The sequence below is a fragment of the Cryptomeria japonica genome, chromosome 7, assembly GCF_030272615.1.
Source record: "Cryptomeria japonica chromosome 7, Sugi_1.0, whole genome shotgun sequence".
In the NCBI taxonomy this organism is placed as follows: domain Eukaryota; kingdom Viridiplantae; phylum Streptophyta; class Pinopsida; order Cupressales; family Cupressaceae; genus Cryptomeria; species Cryptomeria japonica.
In genome coordinates this window covers 290,620,900-290,638,933 of record NC_081411.1, presented here as the reverse complement: position 1 = coordinate 290,638,933, position 18,034 = coordinate 290,620,900, and the positions used below count along the sequence as shown (strand labels likewise).

Here is an 18,034-nt window from a genome sequence, read left to right as displayed (position 1 = left end):
TTGATACACCTTGGGGTTGGGTGCTAGGGGGCGGCGACTCTCCATGGGTAATCGCCTACGGGCTCTAGGTCTATCTTGGGTAGAGCCACCACCTCTACCATGGAACTCTCTCATGTCAAAATAGTTTTGACGCACATTGAGCACAAACTCACAATATACTTTTCTGAAAAAATATAATGGCACCTCATAATTATTACCAGGTGGATCATCAAAGACCATCCACCACCTCTGCTAAAAAAGATTCTTCATCTGCACATTGGTACACCAATGTATGGGAAACCTCTTTGCATTAAGAGGTAATGATTGACCAGCTTTGGGATCAATGAAAAGGGCACACATTTGTTGTTTACTAATATTTTTATTTTTTACTCCCTCGTATGATATCCCATCAGCATAGAATTGATGACACCTATCCCTAAAGCTTCCCCATTTGGTAATTTGTGTGGAAACAACTATGGCACTACTAGCTAATATTTCTAGGCTAGTGGCAAGGGATTGATGATGCTCAAGTTTGGATGTTTTCAATTTAACAATCAGTCTATTGATTTTAGACGTATTTTGTCCTAATTGATTAATTATTTGCTCTTGTGTTTTCAGGAGGTGCATTTAGTTGTTCTTGTGGGTTTTCAGGAGGTGTATTTGGTTGTTCTTATTGTGGATTAGAAGAATCTAGTTTTTGAAACAAAAAATGAAAAAACCTAATCAAAATTAATGAAATTAAATTGAAAATGTAAAAAAAATTGAATAAACAGGAAATAAAGACAAAAATAAACAAAAACTAACCTTGATCCATAGTCTAGAGGAGAAATATAGCACCCCATTCACGGTTTAGGAGAGAAAATGAAGAAAAAACAAAGTAAAAACGTGCTATTCACGGGAAAATAAGACCCAGTTTTTTTTTAAAAACTTTTTTTGATAGGCACCACGTACACAGTTATCTTAGGATTATTAGCGCGTACGTGCTCATTTTCTTATAAGTAGCATGTACATGCTCATTTTCATATGGGTCGCACATACACGCTCATTTTCCTAAAAGCAGCGCGTACGCGCTACCTTCTCTAGGCTCGGGAACAACAAACCTAAGTACGTACGGGGTGAATTCAAATTTTAGAACCGCATACGCGCTGCTTGTTTTTCCATGTTTTTTTTGGGTGGTGTCAATTTTTTTGACCACCATCTTTGTCCACTTACCAAATTTCCTTATCTCAAGCCCTCCCTCCTTTTTAGAGTGACAAACTTTATCCCAAGAAACCAGAGACATTCGAGTTTTCTCTTTCATATCTATCCAAAAGAAACGTTTTTTAATTTTCTTAATTTTGTCAGCCATACACCCAGGAATCTTAAAAACAGAAAGATAATAAACCAGGTGGTTTTGTAAGTAGGACTTAACCAGTTGTACTTTACTAGCCAAACTTAAAAGTTTCCCTTTTCATCTAGTAAGCCTTTTTTTAAACCTTTCAATGATGCCATTTGTTGGTTAACAAATTTTGTTCTCTTCAAAATATGACAATATGACTCCTAGACCCAGACAAGGGAACAAACCATGAACAATAGTTGGAGAATTTGCATTTTCTTTGCAACATTCCTCTGAATTTGAGAGCTATAGTTCTCTCTTATGATGTGAATTTGTGATTTTTCTGGGTATGCTTCTAATGAAAAAGCAAGGAAGGCAAAACTTTTGACCAGAAAGTTCTAAAGAAAAAAAAATTAACCACATAGATAATGAAATAATTTTCTTAGTCAATTATCAACTACCCACTATCATACAATACTCATGCAAAGATGAATATTATACAACAATAAATAGTAGAGGGAAACAAGTCTTTTAACAACTCATCATATAGAAATTTGAACAAAAAGCACCCACATAAGAAGAATGCAAACTCATCTACTATAGCACAAAGTCTAATCATATTAGATAGACTATTCAAAAGTTTCCATACTCAAAGTTAAATAGAAAACTCAAGTCCATATTGTACTTGTCTTTCAGAATACAACATAAAGTCTGCTTTTCTAAAATTCCCCCCATTTTCCTATCTATTGTCTATCTCTTTAATATCTAGAAACCCCCTTTTACCATTCCCAAGAAACAGTTCCTTCTAGAGTAATGGTCTTGAAAATGACCATTTAAAACATGATTTTAGATATTAAAAAAATTACCAGAAAGTCACATTAAGTTGTCATTTTATGACACCCTTGGTCCATAAGTAAGAACTGATTAGAGATACAATCCATGGACCAGCGCTGCCCTAGTTGATTGATCAAGGAGAAGGTAGAAGAATCATGAAGTGTGAAGTGTTGCCTTGTCTGGAGGAAGTTCTTCCCTTGGCCTTTTCTTCTCTCCCAAAAACCCTAAAACCCCGAGGTTTCGAGGTTCTTTCCCTTTGCCTTCTCTTGTTTTCCTTTTCTGGAACTCCAGAACATTGAGGTTCCCAAGTTACCTCTTTGTTTTCTTCCTCAGAAGTACGAAACCCTGAGGTTACGAAGTTCCTTCCCTATGCTGCCTCTCCTTTCTTTTCCAAGAACTACGAAAACCTGAGTTTCCGAAGTTCCTCTCTTTCTTTTCCCTTCTCTTCAGTTCCCCCGAAACTTCAGAACCCCAAGGTTCTAAAGTTCCTTTCTCTTCTCCTTCCCTTCTTGGAACTCCAGAACCCCGAGGTTTTGAAGTTCCTTTGCTAGGTCCAACCTTTTCCTTGCATCCTTTTCAGTTCTGTGAAACTTGAGAACCCCGAGGTTTTGAATTTCCTTTCCCTTTCCTTCTCCAGAACCCTAGAACCCCGAGGTTCTAAAGTTCCCTCCTAGCCTTTCTTCATTTATTCCTTCAAAACCCCAAGGTTCCAAAGTTCTCTTCTTTTGCTTACCTTCTTCTTTCCTAGACCCCCAGAACCCCGAGGTTCCGAAGTTCCTTCCTTAGCCCTTTTTTTCAATTCCCTAGAACTCCAGAATCCCGAGGCTTTGAAGTTTCTTGTTGCTCTCCTTTCTCTTTCTCAGAACCCCAGAACCCTGAGGTTTCGAAGTTCTTTCCTTTTCTTCTCGACTTTGGGAACCCGAGTTTTTGAAGTCCCCAGACTTCTTTTTGATTAGCGACACTTTTGAATGGCATGATCAACACTCAAAGCTTTAAATGCTCTGGAAACTTTTCTGACTTATGAACCTTCTTTTGTGGAGCCACAGAAGTGCATTTAATGTTTTTGGCAAGATTTCCATCAAGGGAGGTACAAGCTAATGCTTGTTGTGGTGAATTATGTCATGTCTACAGTCAATCCACCCTTCTTAGGGTTGCCTTTTCAGGGTATGGTTAGGCTACTTGCATGTATAGATGTCAAGTGCATGCACTTCCTTGCACTCCCAGACTAACATATAGGGGTCATGATCATTGTTGTAACCAATTTTCTATATAAAGGTTGTTAAGCCTCATTATAAAGGGTTCTCTCCTTGTTGGCTTGAGCTATTCTATGCTCTCCCACTTCTCTTGTATTATTTTGTATTTTGCAACTGTAAGTTGGCCATTGGCCTTATAATTAATTGAAATCACTATTCTTGCCTTCTTTCAACTTATGTATGTTGTGTATGTTTTCTTACCTTCATCATAGGTGTATGTTTTGTGGCTCTTCTCTCATTGATGTTGTGTTAGCTTATTTTTGAGTGTGACTTGTTGGAATCCAAGAACACTGAGAGGGGGGGGATGAATAAATCTTGTACTAAAATAATCAATTTTAATCTTATTAAACCATGCATTCACCAACCGGTAAACCGGTACATATAAGATTGAAAGAAGTAAAGAAATCAATAAGACAATCACATAATTGAATACCATAACACAGAGAATTATATGTGAAAAACCTCAAAGAGGAAAAACCATGGTGTGATTTATGACCCACAATATCAATCCACTGGCCATATGAAGAGATATTACAAAATATAGCAACCTACACTTGTAGGAAGGCTTACAGCCTAGAGCACACTACTTAATCACAAAAGGAGTCTCAGTGACTACATAAAAAATCTAGACTACAATCCAAAGAAATGAGTGAACTACAATGATATCATATCCTATGCCTGAATACAGTTCCAGTTAAAGCTTTGTGTGTTCTGGTCTGAAACCTTAAACCCATACCAGAATACCCCTTACACAATGAATTTTTTTCGCATTAAAATTATCACTCTCTCATTCACATTCCATAATATCTCAAAATGATCTAATCAACTGACCTATATACCCTTATAATCCTTCATGCCTTATGTTGGCTTACATAGATAATTACAAAATGAATATACATGTTGGCTCAATTACATATATACATTAATATCAAAATCAATTGACGATTACTGGATCTCCCAAATGATTTCGACCTCCAATACTTGTAACCTGATGAAGGCACGTCAGCCTGCAATGCCTGACCCAAAGAATTCCTCCTACCGGTGAAGATACCTGCTGGTGCCGGTGCCGGTGAAATGTCTGTCGATAAAAAACCAAACCAAAATATGAAAGCCAAAAATTTTTGCCATCAATGACAACATATTGAAACCCAATCAAATGAGTGTTAATTGCCAACAATCTCCCCCTTTGGCATTGATGGCAACACTCATGTAAAAAATGATAATGATTTCTAGCTACCATTTTTCACCATGAGACAGCTCCCCCTGAGCTGAATATCCATTGGTGATCATGATCTAAACAAAATACTCCATATCTCCATATCTCCTAATGTCAAGAATATATTTTTCACCTATACCTCCCCCTTTGACATCAATGCCAAAAAAAATACCAAAAACCAGGACGAAGAATGAAAGTCTGTATAAAGAATGTCCCAAAATACCTTACCGAAGCTTAATATATTTGAAAATTTCCGGATAGGATTTCTCTAAGAGCTCTAGATAGCAATCTCAACCTGATTTGAGTGTGCTGGAAATAGATACTAGTCCATTAAGCATGTGAGCATATGACTCTGTATCCTTAAGTTCTGTCGGTGTGGGCTTACCAACCATATACATACACTCCTTATGTAAACTTAATGAGTCCAACCGGGGACTCACCAATCCTCTATGATTTTATCTTTATCTCTCTCAAGAGCTGAAACTTGAGCTTCCAAAACCAAAATCTAACCATCAATAGATGTTGTTAAAGAATTTAGGCCATCAAAAGAATTGACTATACCTACAATCTTCTCCTAAATATCCTTAATCCTTTTATCTAAATCTGCTATAAGTAAACCTATGTTACAACATACTCTGTAAATATTAGTACATTGCCTCAAAGTATTATCAATCAACTTCATCTTATCATTAATCTCCTTCTTCTCTGACTCAATCATCTGATCAAAAGTAGCTCTCTTAGCCTATGTAAATATCTCCAATGCCTGCCGGTTTGATATCTACTATAAAGATTGAAAGTCCTTAGAAATGTTCTCTATGATTATTTTAAGCTTTCCAGATGGGCTTGCTCCTTTATCAAATTTGCACTCTGAGAAAAGTCCATGCAAAATAGGGATAGACTAATCAATAACTTCTTTGTCCATAGATCCTTCCTTCATCATTTTCTGTGTAGCTATCATCTTAGTTAAGCTTTTCTGTTATACCTATGAGGTGTCAATTGACAATAATGATGCACTCACTATCGGTTCCCTGTCGGATTCCTCTATCTTTTCCTCTGATGGTTTATTAACTTTTATAACTTACACTTTTGCACCGGTGGCTTCGCCACTTGGTGCAGTAATAGTTACTATGGGTTCCTCCTTATGAACTGTGACCTCAACATGTACATTCTAATCAGGAGGACTATTATCCTCAATATTAGTAACCTGTACATTAGTAACCTTTATTTTGAAATATCTTAATATATTTCAAAATAAAAGTTGAAGTACCCACAATACCTTTACCTTTCCCTTCAACTAGGATGTCTATGTTGACATTTCATGGAGATTGCATTGAAGAAGTATATTAGGAAGTGTTGTCATTGATGTAAATAGAAACGGGTAATGAAGCAATAAAGCAACCGGTAATGAATTAGTGAAGATAAACCGATAACCCTATCCAGTTGAGAAGTAGAACCCTAACCGATGAAGCTTGGAGATCGGTTGTGATGATTTATGACCAAATGATGATTGGTGATGAAGATGCCATGAAAGCATGTTGCACGTGATGAGTTTTAAGATGGTTCTGGTGCGTAAAGATAACCGTTTATCTTGGGAATGATCAAATTCATAGTATGAAGTGACAAATGCATGTTGTGTTACAATATTCAAAGTGTGATGATCTAGGAGCGGTTGTAGATTCCTAGAAGAATATAAAGTTGATTGCATGTAATCTAATAGTCAATATTGAACCGATGTGTTTATAATCTCTATGAGAATTTTAGGGTTTGTGTTGTGTTATCGATCTAATGTATTTGTTTATAAGGTTGATGAATTGATTGAATGAGTGGTTGGTAAATTTGATTAAGTGTGAAAGTGATTATTATCGAACCAGGAGGTGTGTTTTCAGAATGGTGTGAAGTAAGGTAGGAGCGGTAAAGGATCTCATTCAGCAAGGAAGTGCTATTTCCAGATCTGTCAAGAACCTGTTATTCTCTAACAATTACAACAGTTTGAAATCCCCTCACAGGGTAAGCTCTAGCAAGATTGTTGTTGAAATCCTCTAACTAGGTGATCCATTAGATTGGATTTGAAATCCTCCATTGAGGTTACCTTTAATAGGGTATTACCTTTAACATGGTATTTGTAGTCAATCCCTTAACCGGGTGGTCCTTAACTAGATCTATTCCTAGTATAACATTCTTGTATAAGATTCTAACTAGGCTTGGCTCCTAATAGGACGAACTTTAGAAGAGTTCACAAATACATGTGTGTATTCATCCCCACTGTGGATTTTCCCATTTGGGTTACCATGTGAAAAATCATTGTGTCAATTGCTAAATGATTTTGTGGATGTGTTTCTGCTATGGTTGATATGAATGATTGGTAAATCTGCATAGATACATTTTAAATGATTGGAAATGATCTGAAATATGTTATTATTGGTATTAGTGAAGTGGTTTAAGTTTTTGTTCAAAGGATACTTAAGTTTCAGATCTATTGCATTATATCATTGAAGTATTAGGTCAACCGGTAAGGTTTAACAGTGTAGCTGTAGATTTGTTAAAGTGACTAAACCGATAAACTTTGTGAGTTGATTCTAAAGTTGAAAATGAGTTTGGTGAAAATTTAGTTTATTTTCCAACTATAGATTCACCCCCCCTCTTAGTGGTTGACTGGATCTTTATAGTTTCATCATATTATCAATTTGTATTAGAGAATTTCAGGTCGTCTTGAGTATAAGCCTAATATCTTGAGGAAAAGATCTAGGAGAAAATGATGAAGAGAGAGGGTCTGAAGTTCAATAGAGATAATTATAGAATCTGAAGTGATAGGATGAATATTTACATCAAGAGCTTGGGAAGTCAGTATTGGGATCATGTTGTTACTGAGTATAACTTGCCTAGTGTAATTCTGACAGATAATCAGAAGATGGAGCAACAAGAGAACAACCAAGCATTGGAAGCCATCATCATGTTGGTAATTTGGTATGGTTTTGTCATTAATGTCAACACCTACTAACACTTATCAACTCTAGCACTTTGGAGAATTAGTAACATTCACCGGCAAGCAAGTGACTTATGCACAGTCACTGGTATATGGTACACCGATAGGATATAATGTTCAATGACACTTGGAATAGCATGGAAAACACATGATTATGTTGAAGACATCTTTTTGACACTTTGTCTTCAAGATTGGTTTATTGGAATAATTGTATTTGCATATTTTCTATTACTGGCAAACAAGTCCAAGGTATACACTGACAGGTTTATCTTTTCCAGATCAGCATGACACGCTTTGAAGATGATTAATTATTGTTGTAAATGCATTAAGATGACATTTTCAATTGGTTATTGCATCGGATATTGTTTTGTTTATAAAATGCTTTTATTGTAATATCTTGTAGAGCCAACCTACTAAAATTGGTCTTAGGTTATTGTATAAATGTAAGATCTTAATTGTAAGATCGAATGTGTGAATGTGAAAAAGAATTGTGTGAAGGTATATGTGAGAATAAGCAGAGCTATACACGAAGACATCATTTGAAGGTTGAAGGAGGTTTTTGTGAAGAAAAGCAGAACTACACCGGTACTAAATCTAGCATGCAAAGATGCTAAATTATGCAGTACATTCATATTGGATTTAACCATCCAACTGTAAGTCAGTGTGACTTCCCATTTGTGATTGAGCAGTGAGCTCTAGGTGCTTGGCCTTTCTGCATGTGCAGACCCCATTTGTATACACTTACTATTTGTAGTAGTATCCTCTTATTGTGGGTAAGGTTTCCCACTATGGTTTTTCCCCTTATAGGGTTTCCACATATAAATTTTGGTGTTATGTGTTGTGGATGACTTTATCTTTCTGTTTCATGCATTAATCCTTACTGGTATTGCAATTAATTGATAAAACTATCTACCGACATAAAAGGCTAGTTCACCGGTATTGTGCATTAAAGTTGTTAAAGTTATTTTGGATTAAAATTATTAGACAATTGATTCACCGCCCCATCTCAGTTGTCCCTAGGACCTAACAATTGGTATCAGAGCCGAGTCCTCTTTTGCAAAAGTTTAATAGCTTGAGGAGATCCAATGTCTAGCAACTATTTCAGGAAGGACAGTCCTAAACTTGATGGAACCAACTATGGGATATGGAAGATCAGGATGGAGACACATCTGAATTGCATTGGAAAGGACATCTAGGATGTAACAAAGAATGACTATACCGCTCCTACTATAAGCCAGCCTAATCCACCAAATCTAACTAAAGATGAAGAGAATGATTGCAAGGCAAGAGAAGCACTCTTGAGCGCTCTATTAGATCAGCAAATCATGGGATTATCAGATAGGTCTAATGCTAAAGCTATTTGGGGTCACTTGGAAACACTAAATGAAGGAGATTCCATAGTCAAAATTGCAAAACTTGAAAGCTTCCGGATCAGGTATGAAAGTCTAAAAATGGAAGAGGATGAAAGAATTTCTGCTTTTATGGAAAGAGTAAATGAAATTGTTTTGGGTATTAAATGTTGTGGAGGAACCTTAAGTGAAGACGAAATTATTTCAAAAGTTTTAAGAGGATTGCCACCGGCATATAAAATGAAAGTTATTGTAATAAATGAACTTAGAACAATGCCTAACACATCAGTAACTAGGGATACATTGATTGGAAAACCATCAGCCTTTGAAATTAAGGAATTCAGTCATGTTGCTACTATAAAGACAGACTTATCTTTTAAGGCATCAACATCATATGCATCATCATTTGACAAATCTGATTGGAATGCTTTTTATGCAACAGAACTTAAAGAAAGTAGGAGAGAAAATGAAGAACTTGAAGAACTTGAAGCACTATTTACAAGAAAAATGCCTAAAGGTCTAGTTGGAAGTAAGTATGAAGGTAAAGAACCCTTTAAATGTTTTAACTGTAATAAAATTGGTCATATGGCTTCAAGATGCCCTGATAGACATGCTAGGTTAAGAGAAGAAGCTAGAAGGACATACAGACCTAACCCTGAATATCAGAGATACAAATTCAAGAAGAATAAGGACAAATCTTGTTATGTTGCTGAGGAAGGAGTGACTGATGATTTTGATGAGGATCTGGCAGACAATGGATGGGTTTTTGTTGCTATAACAGAAGATCAACTGGCACCTACTGTTCAACCGATAGAACAGGCCTTGGCAGCTAGAATTGAAACTAAGGATGAATGGATCATTGATTCAGGATGCTCACATCACATGACTGGTCACAAAAGTAAATTTTTAACTTTTTAGGAGTATAATGGAGGTTTAGTAAGACTTGGAGATGATAAATCTTGTTTAATCAAAGGTAAGGGTTCAATATCTCTTGATGGTAAGCATAATACTGACAATGTTTACTATGTTGAAGGTTTAAAGAACAATATTTTGAGTGTTGGTCAATTAGTTGAAAAAGGATTTCAGTTACAATTCAAAAATGGTAAATGCAAAATTATGAATAGGACTGGTTTGGAAATTGCAACCGGTAATCAAACTAGAGGTAACATCTTTCATCTGAATAACAATGATAAGACATGCTTGATTGCTCATATTGATGAAAGTTGGCTATGGCATAAGAGACTCTGTCATGTAAATTTTGATTGCATGGTGAAGATCAGTACTACTAAGGCAGTTAGAGATCTACCTAAAATTGTTAAACCTCACAATCTGGTATGCAAAGAATGTCAATTTGGAAAACAAGTTAGAGCTATTTTCAAAAGTATTCCAAAAAAATCTAATAATGCTCTTGATTTAATTCATACTGATTTATGTGGTCCAACTAGAACTAAAAGTTTACAAGGAGATAGATATTTTATGCTAATCATTGATGACTATTCTAAAAGATGCTGGGTTACTTTTCTCAGAGAAAAATTAGAAGCACTTGGAAAGTTCAAACTGTTCAAAGCAATGGTAGAAAATGAAACTAGCAAGAAAATCAAATGTTTAAGATTAGATCAAGGAGGTGAATTTACATCTAAGGACTTTAATACATTCTGTGAAGTGAATGGAATCAGAAGACAGCTATCAGCACCCTGGACACCACAGTAAAATGGAGTTGTAGAAAGGAAAAAAAGAACTATCTTGGATGCAGCCAGAAGTATGTTATCAGAAGCAAATCTACCACATGTATATTGGAGAGAAGTAGTAAGTACAACAGTCTATACATTCAACAAAGTTCACATCAAAGGTGAAACCGGTAAGACCCCTCATGAACTATGGTTTGGCATTACTCCTACTCTTAAATATTTCAAAATTTTTGGAAGTAAATGCTATATTAGAAGAGGTGAGTATATTGGAAAATTTGATCCTAGAAGTAATGAGGGAATATTTCTTGGTTATTCATCTAAGAGAAAAGCATACAGATGTTTTAACAAAAGATTGCAAAAAATTGTTGAAAGCACAAATATAAAGATTGATGAACAATTCAGAGAAACTTCAAGGTATACATACTTTGAACCGGTAATAGAAATACTGACAAATGAATCTGTACAAAATCCACTGGTACAAAATGAAGATCCAGTTACACCGGTACCATCTGAAAATTCCACTATGACTGAGGAACAACAACAAACAAAGACACCCCGGTATGTAAGATTGAATCATTCTGAAGATTGAAACAAATATAGAGGAGTTATGACAAGAGGAAGACTGGAAAATGAAGAGGTATGTCTTATTTCTCAAATTGAACCAACATCAGTTAATGAGGCATGTGAAGATAAATTTTGGATTAAAGCTATGGAAGAAGAATTAGAACAGATTGAGAAGAATAACACTTGGACATTAGTTCCCCGACCTAAAGATAAAAATGTTATTGGAACCAAAAGGGTATTTAGAAACAAACTTAATGAAGATGGTAAAGTAATTAGAAATAAAGCAAGATTGATATGTAAGGGATATTCTCAGAAAGAAGGAATTGATTAGAATGAAACATTTCCACCAGTAGCAAGAATTGAGGCAGTTAGATTATTCTTGGCCTTTGCAACACACAAGAACTACAAAGTATATCAGATGGATATTAAATGTGCATTTTTGAATGGAATTCTTGAAGAAGAGGTTTACATTGAACAACCTAATGGATTTTCTCTGACAGAAGACAAAGATATGGTTTGCAGGTTAAGGAAAGCTTTGTATGGGTTGAAGCAAGCTCCAAGAGCTTGGTATGCAAGATTATATAAGTATCTTTTGAAGATTGGTTTTTCTAAAGGTAATACAGACAATAATTTATACTATAAAGTGACTAATTATGACATCTTGGTTATAGAAGTTTTTGTTGATGATATAATCTTTGGAGGAGAAGATGGATTATGTAAAGATTTTTCTATCAAAATGTAGCAAGAATTTGAAATGTCTATTATTGGAGAAGTAAAATTTTTTTTAGGATTACAGATTTCACAGACTGATAAAGGTATATTCTTGAGTCAAACTAAGTACTTAAAGGAGTTACTAAAGAAATTTGGGATGGATAACTCTAAACCGGCAAGCACACCTATGACTACAAGTGACAAATTATCACTAAGGGATGAATCTACACCTATTAATCTGACTAGGTACAAATCTATGATAGAAGGTTTACTATATTTGACACAAACAAGACTTGATATCATGAATGTAGTATGTATTATTTCAAGATTTCAGAGTAATCCTAGAGAAAATCATGAATCAACAGTAAAAAGGATTTTCCGGTACTTACAAGGCACTACAAATCTTGGATTATGGTATCCTAGAGATGAAAAATTTGAATTATATGCATACACAGATGCAAATTGGGCAGGAGATGTAGATGACAGAAAAAGCACCACCGACAGAGCATTTTTTCTTGGAAACAGATTAATTTCTTGGTTGAGTAAGAAACAAAGTTGCACATCTTTATCAACAACAGAATCAGAATATGTTGCAGCAGCAACAAACTGTACACAGGTATTATGGCTTAAATAAATGTTAAAGGACATAAAGGTAAATTGCAAGGAACTTATAACTATCTATTGTGATAACACTGCAACAATTGATATATCTAAGAATCCAGTACTACATTCTAAAACTAAACATGTCTCTATCAAATTGAATTTTCTAAAAGAGAATGTTGAAGGAAAAGAAGTCAAACTGGTTTATGTGAATACTAAAGAGCAGATTGTAGATATTTTCACTAAGCCTTTGCCTAAGGAAACTTTTGAATATCTAAGAGATTAGCTTGGGGTCATACCCCCACTGGTAGAGACTTAGATAGTTGATGTTTGTCATCAACTGGCAGAATTAACAGAGAAATCTTTTACTCCGGTCTTTGATGAGGAAGCTACTTCTAAGGGGGAGTAGTTGGTATATTGAATTGGTTGGTATTTTGTATATGAACTTGGTTTTAACTTTGGCATTTGATGTCAAAGGGGGAGAGATTGGTATGGAAAAACACAAAAACACAAGAAAAACACAAGGAAAACACATGTTACTCTCAGGGGGAGAGACTGTTATTTTAAGGAAAGACTATTCATATCTGAATTCTGGTTATAATTTCTTTTTGGGAAATTGTTGGTTTTTGGTATTTGGCATTTTTGATTTGGCACTTTGATGGTTTTTCCATCTTGTGTTGCCATCAATGCCAAAGGGGGAGATTGTTGGTATTTTGGTATGGTTTTGTCATTGATGTCAACACCTACTAACACTTATCAACTCTGGCACTTTGGAGAATCAGTAACATTCATCGGCAAGCAAGTGACTTATGCATAGTCACGGGTATATGGTACACCAGTAGGATATAATATTCACCAGCACTTGGAATAGCATGGAAAACACATGATTATGTCGAAGACATCTTTTTGACACTTTGTCTTAAAGATTGGTTTATTGGAATAATTGTATTTGCATATTTTCTATTATCGGCAAATAAGTCCAGGGTATACACCGACAAGTTTATCTTTTCCAGATCAGCATGGCACAATTTGAAGATGATTAATTATTGTTGTAAATGCATTAAGCCAACATGTTCAATTGGTTATTGCATCGGATATTTTTTTGTTTATAAAATGCTTTTATTGTAATATCTTGTAGAGCCAACCTAATAAAATTGGTCTTAGGTTATTGTATAAATGTAAGATCTTAATTGTAAGATCGAATGTGTGAATGCAAAAAAGAATTGTGTGAAGGTATATGCAAGAATAAGCAGAGCTATACATGCAAACATCATTTGAAGTTTGAAGGAGGTTTTTGTGAAGACAAGCAGAACTACACCGGTACTGAATCTAGCATGCAAAGATGCTAAATTATGTAGTACATTCATATTGGATTTAAACATCCAACTGTAAGTCAGTGTGACTTCCCATTTGTGATTGAGCAGTGAGCTCTAGGCGCTTGGCCTTTCAGCATGTGCAAACCCCATTTGTATACACTTACTATCTGCAGTAGGATCATTTGATTGTGGGTAAGGTTTCTGACCATGGTTTTTCCCCTTACAGGGTTTGCACGTATAAATTTTGGTGTTATGTGTTGTGGATGACTTTATCTTTCTGTTTCATGCATTAATCCTTACTGGTATTGCAATTAACTGATAAAATTGTCTACCGGTATAAAAGACAAGTTCACCAGTATTATGCATTAAAGTTAAAGTTATTTTGGATTAAAATTATTAGACAACTGATTCACCCCCCCTCTTAGTTGTCCCTGGGACCTAACACATCAGAACCTTTTCAGATGTAAAATATGTTGATGTTCATGGAATGGAGACTGCATATGAAGTTTAGAAGAAATCTATGGTGGTGATGAGCATGTAAAGATAGCCAAGGAAGAGAGTCTCAGATGAAAATTTGATGATATGAGAATGGTTGAAGGTGAAAAAATTCAACAGTATGGTCAGAGAATCGAGGAGATAGTTGGATAAATCAAAAGTGCTGGAGGTACAGTGGAGGATGCCATTGTGGTTAGCAAGGTATTGAGAACCCTTCTACTGGTCTATGCTATCAGAGTTGCAGCCATTCAAGAACTCAAATCTATTGTCATTGACAAGACAAAGGTAACTCTTGACTCTATCATTAGTAAATTGACTACATTCAAATTAAATGGTTTTGATAGAAGTGTTCAGAGGTTAGAATCTGCATTTAAAGCCTCACTCTCAACCCTACTAGTAAGAAAAATCATAGAAGTAAGTTACAATCATGAATCTAGATCCATCAGAGAGGTAGATGATGATGATAACTTGATGGAAATCAAAGCATTGTTGGCCAAGCGGTTACCCAAAGGTATCGGTAAGTATAGAGGTAAATTGCCACTAAAATGTTTTGCATGTAACCGGATAGGACATATTGTTGCTAACTATCCTAATGGAGATAACGAGAAAAATTGAGAGAAATATAGGAAGTTTAAAGGAAAAGGAAAAATAAATTGTGTCATTGCAGTGGATGAAGGTATTACAGATGAAGAATCCGAGGAAGATACAAATGAGGACATTGTCTTTGTTACTATCAAAGAAGACACATCAGATTAGGAGGCATTGGTCTCTAACTTGGATAATTCAGATGACTAGATTATTGACAGTGGTTGTTCACATCACATGACTAGTGATCATAGCAAGTTTCTAACATTGGACTGTTAGATTATTCGAGTATTCATTTGATTAATTAAACAATATTTGTTTAATTATTTAAGTTCGCTTTATCTCTTTTACAGTTAAGCTAACTTTAAGTGCATAATAACTAATTCTTTATGTGCAAACCTAGGTTTTCCTTTTTAGGGTTTCTTGACCTATTAAAGGTTGAGTTCTTTCTTTTCATTATAAGAAGGAGGATTATTACATTACACTTTTTGTGAATATTGAGCTCTCTCTTTTTGAGCATATTTTCTGAGTATTTCTTTCTTCTATGATTTGCTTCCTTGCTTCTCCTTGTAACAGGTTTTTCAGCTTGTAGAGATCATTTGGGCTCCTATGGTGTTGTATTTTCTCAACTCCAATATGGTATCAGAGCTTCAGATCTACAGCTACCTGTTCTTGTTTTGAGAATTTTTGCATTGGAAGCAGATCTATGGTTGCAGGAAGTTTTTTTTTGTACTTAGGGATAGGCCTTTTTTTTTCCTGAGCACTTTGGGCCTAAACGGACCTCACCATCATGCTCAGAAGGCCCGAAAACCCCTATAGTCATATAAAACTTGCCTAGTTTTGGCTCCTGAGCCTCTAGGAGTATTTTTTCTCCAAATCCAAGTCGTACGACCCTGGCACGCAGTTCAAGAAAAAAATTCAAAAACAAAAATATTTTTGCCTTTTTACAGCATGTAGGCAGAATTTTTTATTTAAAAAAAAAATAAATTCAAAAAAAACCAAAAAGAAAAAGGGAAAAAAAAGCAAGGGTTTCACAAAATTTTTTTGTCAAAAATCATTTTGTGGGGGGGGGGGGGTTCCCCACAGTACACAGGGTACCGAAGGGCCTCCTGAGCCTTCTGCTACCACAGATATGACCACCATGAGCCCTACCACCACTGACATAGTGGGCCCCACCGGTGTCCTCTGGTCCTCGGCTTCCCGGCGGCCCCGCGTTTCGGCAGCCTTGCTCCCCAGCCCTGCTGCTGTAGCTCCTCACCGGCCCCCGCCGATCCCTGGTTTGTCGGCCGCCCCAGCAGCCCTGCCGACCCTTGCCTCCCTAGCCCCACCACTCGCAACTCCTTGCAGGCCTCCCTGCAGCCCCGCTAGTGCTCCGGCCACCTGCTGGCCTCGCTGGCTCCTGTTGCCGCCGCCCGACCCTTGCCTTTGCTGCTCGGCCATTACTGCCGTCGTCGCCTCGGGCTCAACCTGCTAGTCACCCTACCACCGAAAACTGCCCTCGCTCCACCACCCGGCCACTGGGGTACTACCTGGCCATCAAAGCTCCACCCGACCGCCACCGGAGCCCCGCCCACTAGCCACCTCCGCCCGTCCCAGCCACCAGACTACCCCTTCCTCTTGTTTTGAAGGGGGTTTGGTGTTTTGGTCATATCTTGGGCATATGGAGTCATATTTTTGAAAAAGAATAGGCATCAGAAAGCTGATTCCGAGACGGACCTCGTGATGTTGGTATTTTTTTCCAATTTTTCTGTTTGACTATACTTGTTTCCAGTCAAAGTGGGGTCTCTTTTTTGCACTCCAGGAGACGTAGAATGAGCATCCAAACTCTGTTTTTTGTAAAAATTATATCTTTGGAAAGCATGTGCTGTGTACTTTCCAACCATATGAGTTTTATTTCCAGATTCTTCTCCATGCATATTTTATTTAGTTTTTTTCTTTTCAGCACTCTGGTGGATATATTGGTTGTTTCAGGTCCTGGGATCTCTTCTCTGAGTAGGATGTCTCAGTTTTTGTTGTTCTTTCCATTTCCAGTCTTATTATCATTGTAGCATTGTATTTATGCAAACACACTGAAATAAAGTGCCATCATGCATTGTTTACTTGGGATCTTGCACATCTTGTGCCTTATTGTACATGCACTCCTTCTAAAGTGCCATGAGGGGGTTGATGTTTGCCTTTCATTTGCCATCTTCCTTTGTCCAGTGAGTGTTCCTTCCACGACATTCACCTCATGATGTGTGTCAAGTTAGTGTTCCTTCCATGACATGATGTACTTTTCTCAGCACCTTTGATGTTCTTGGTTCTTCATCATGCAGCTCTTCTTGGTCATTCTTTTCAGTGTACCTATCCCTCTTGATCATTATGGGGAGGTTTGTCCTATTGGTTCTAATGCTTCTATGGTTCGATTGATCAACTCTTCAGGCTTTAGTTTCACATGCCATCTGCATCTTTGATTTTAGTTGTTTTCCTTGTTTGCCATCTGATTCGAGTAGTGTCATTTGAGGGCACTCATATATATTACAGTCTTCTCTACCTGGTCATGTTCTATTTAAGTGGAGGTTCTTCAGATCAATAGTTTCTCTTCGACAGTGTTTGCATCTATTTCATGCTTCAGTGGTGTTCTTTTCGATCTCTTTTTGGAGTAGAGCTTTTTCCCATGTGGTTTTCTCTATTTCTCCATTTCATAGAAATTTCATTGTATTTGGATACCTTATCAGGCCTTGTTGCCGGGACCCATCTTTCATACTTTCAGTAGCTGTTCTAGGTTTTAGCTTCTCCCCCAGTCCAGCTTAAGGGGGGGTGTTAGAGTATTTAGGTATTTACTTGATTAATTAAAAAATATTTGTTTAATTATTTAAGTTCCCTTTATCTCTTTTACACTTAAGCTAACTTTAGGTGCATAATAATTAATTCTTTTATTAATTATTATGTGCAAACCTAGGTTTTCCTTTTTAGGGTTTCTTGACCTATTAAAGGTTGAGTTCTTTCTTTTCATTGTAAGAAGGAGGATTATTACATTACACTTTTTGTGAATATTGAGCTCTCTCTTTTTGAGCATATTTTCTGAGTATTTCTTTCTTCTGTGATTTGCTTCCTTACTTCTCCTTGTAATAGGTTTTTCAGCTTGCAGAGATCATTTGGGCTCC

General features: G+C 36.4%; 1 pseudogene; it reads right to left on the bottom strand.

Moving 5' to 3' along the window:
- The window catches only part of LOC131074745 (berberine bridge enzyme-like D-2), a 35,902-nt pseudogene extending 19,574 nt beyond the window's left edge, over window positions 1-16,328 (bottom strand).
- Window positions 16,329-18,034: the final 1,706 nt, after the last annotated feature.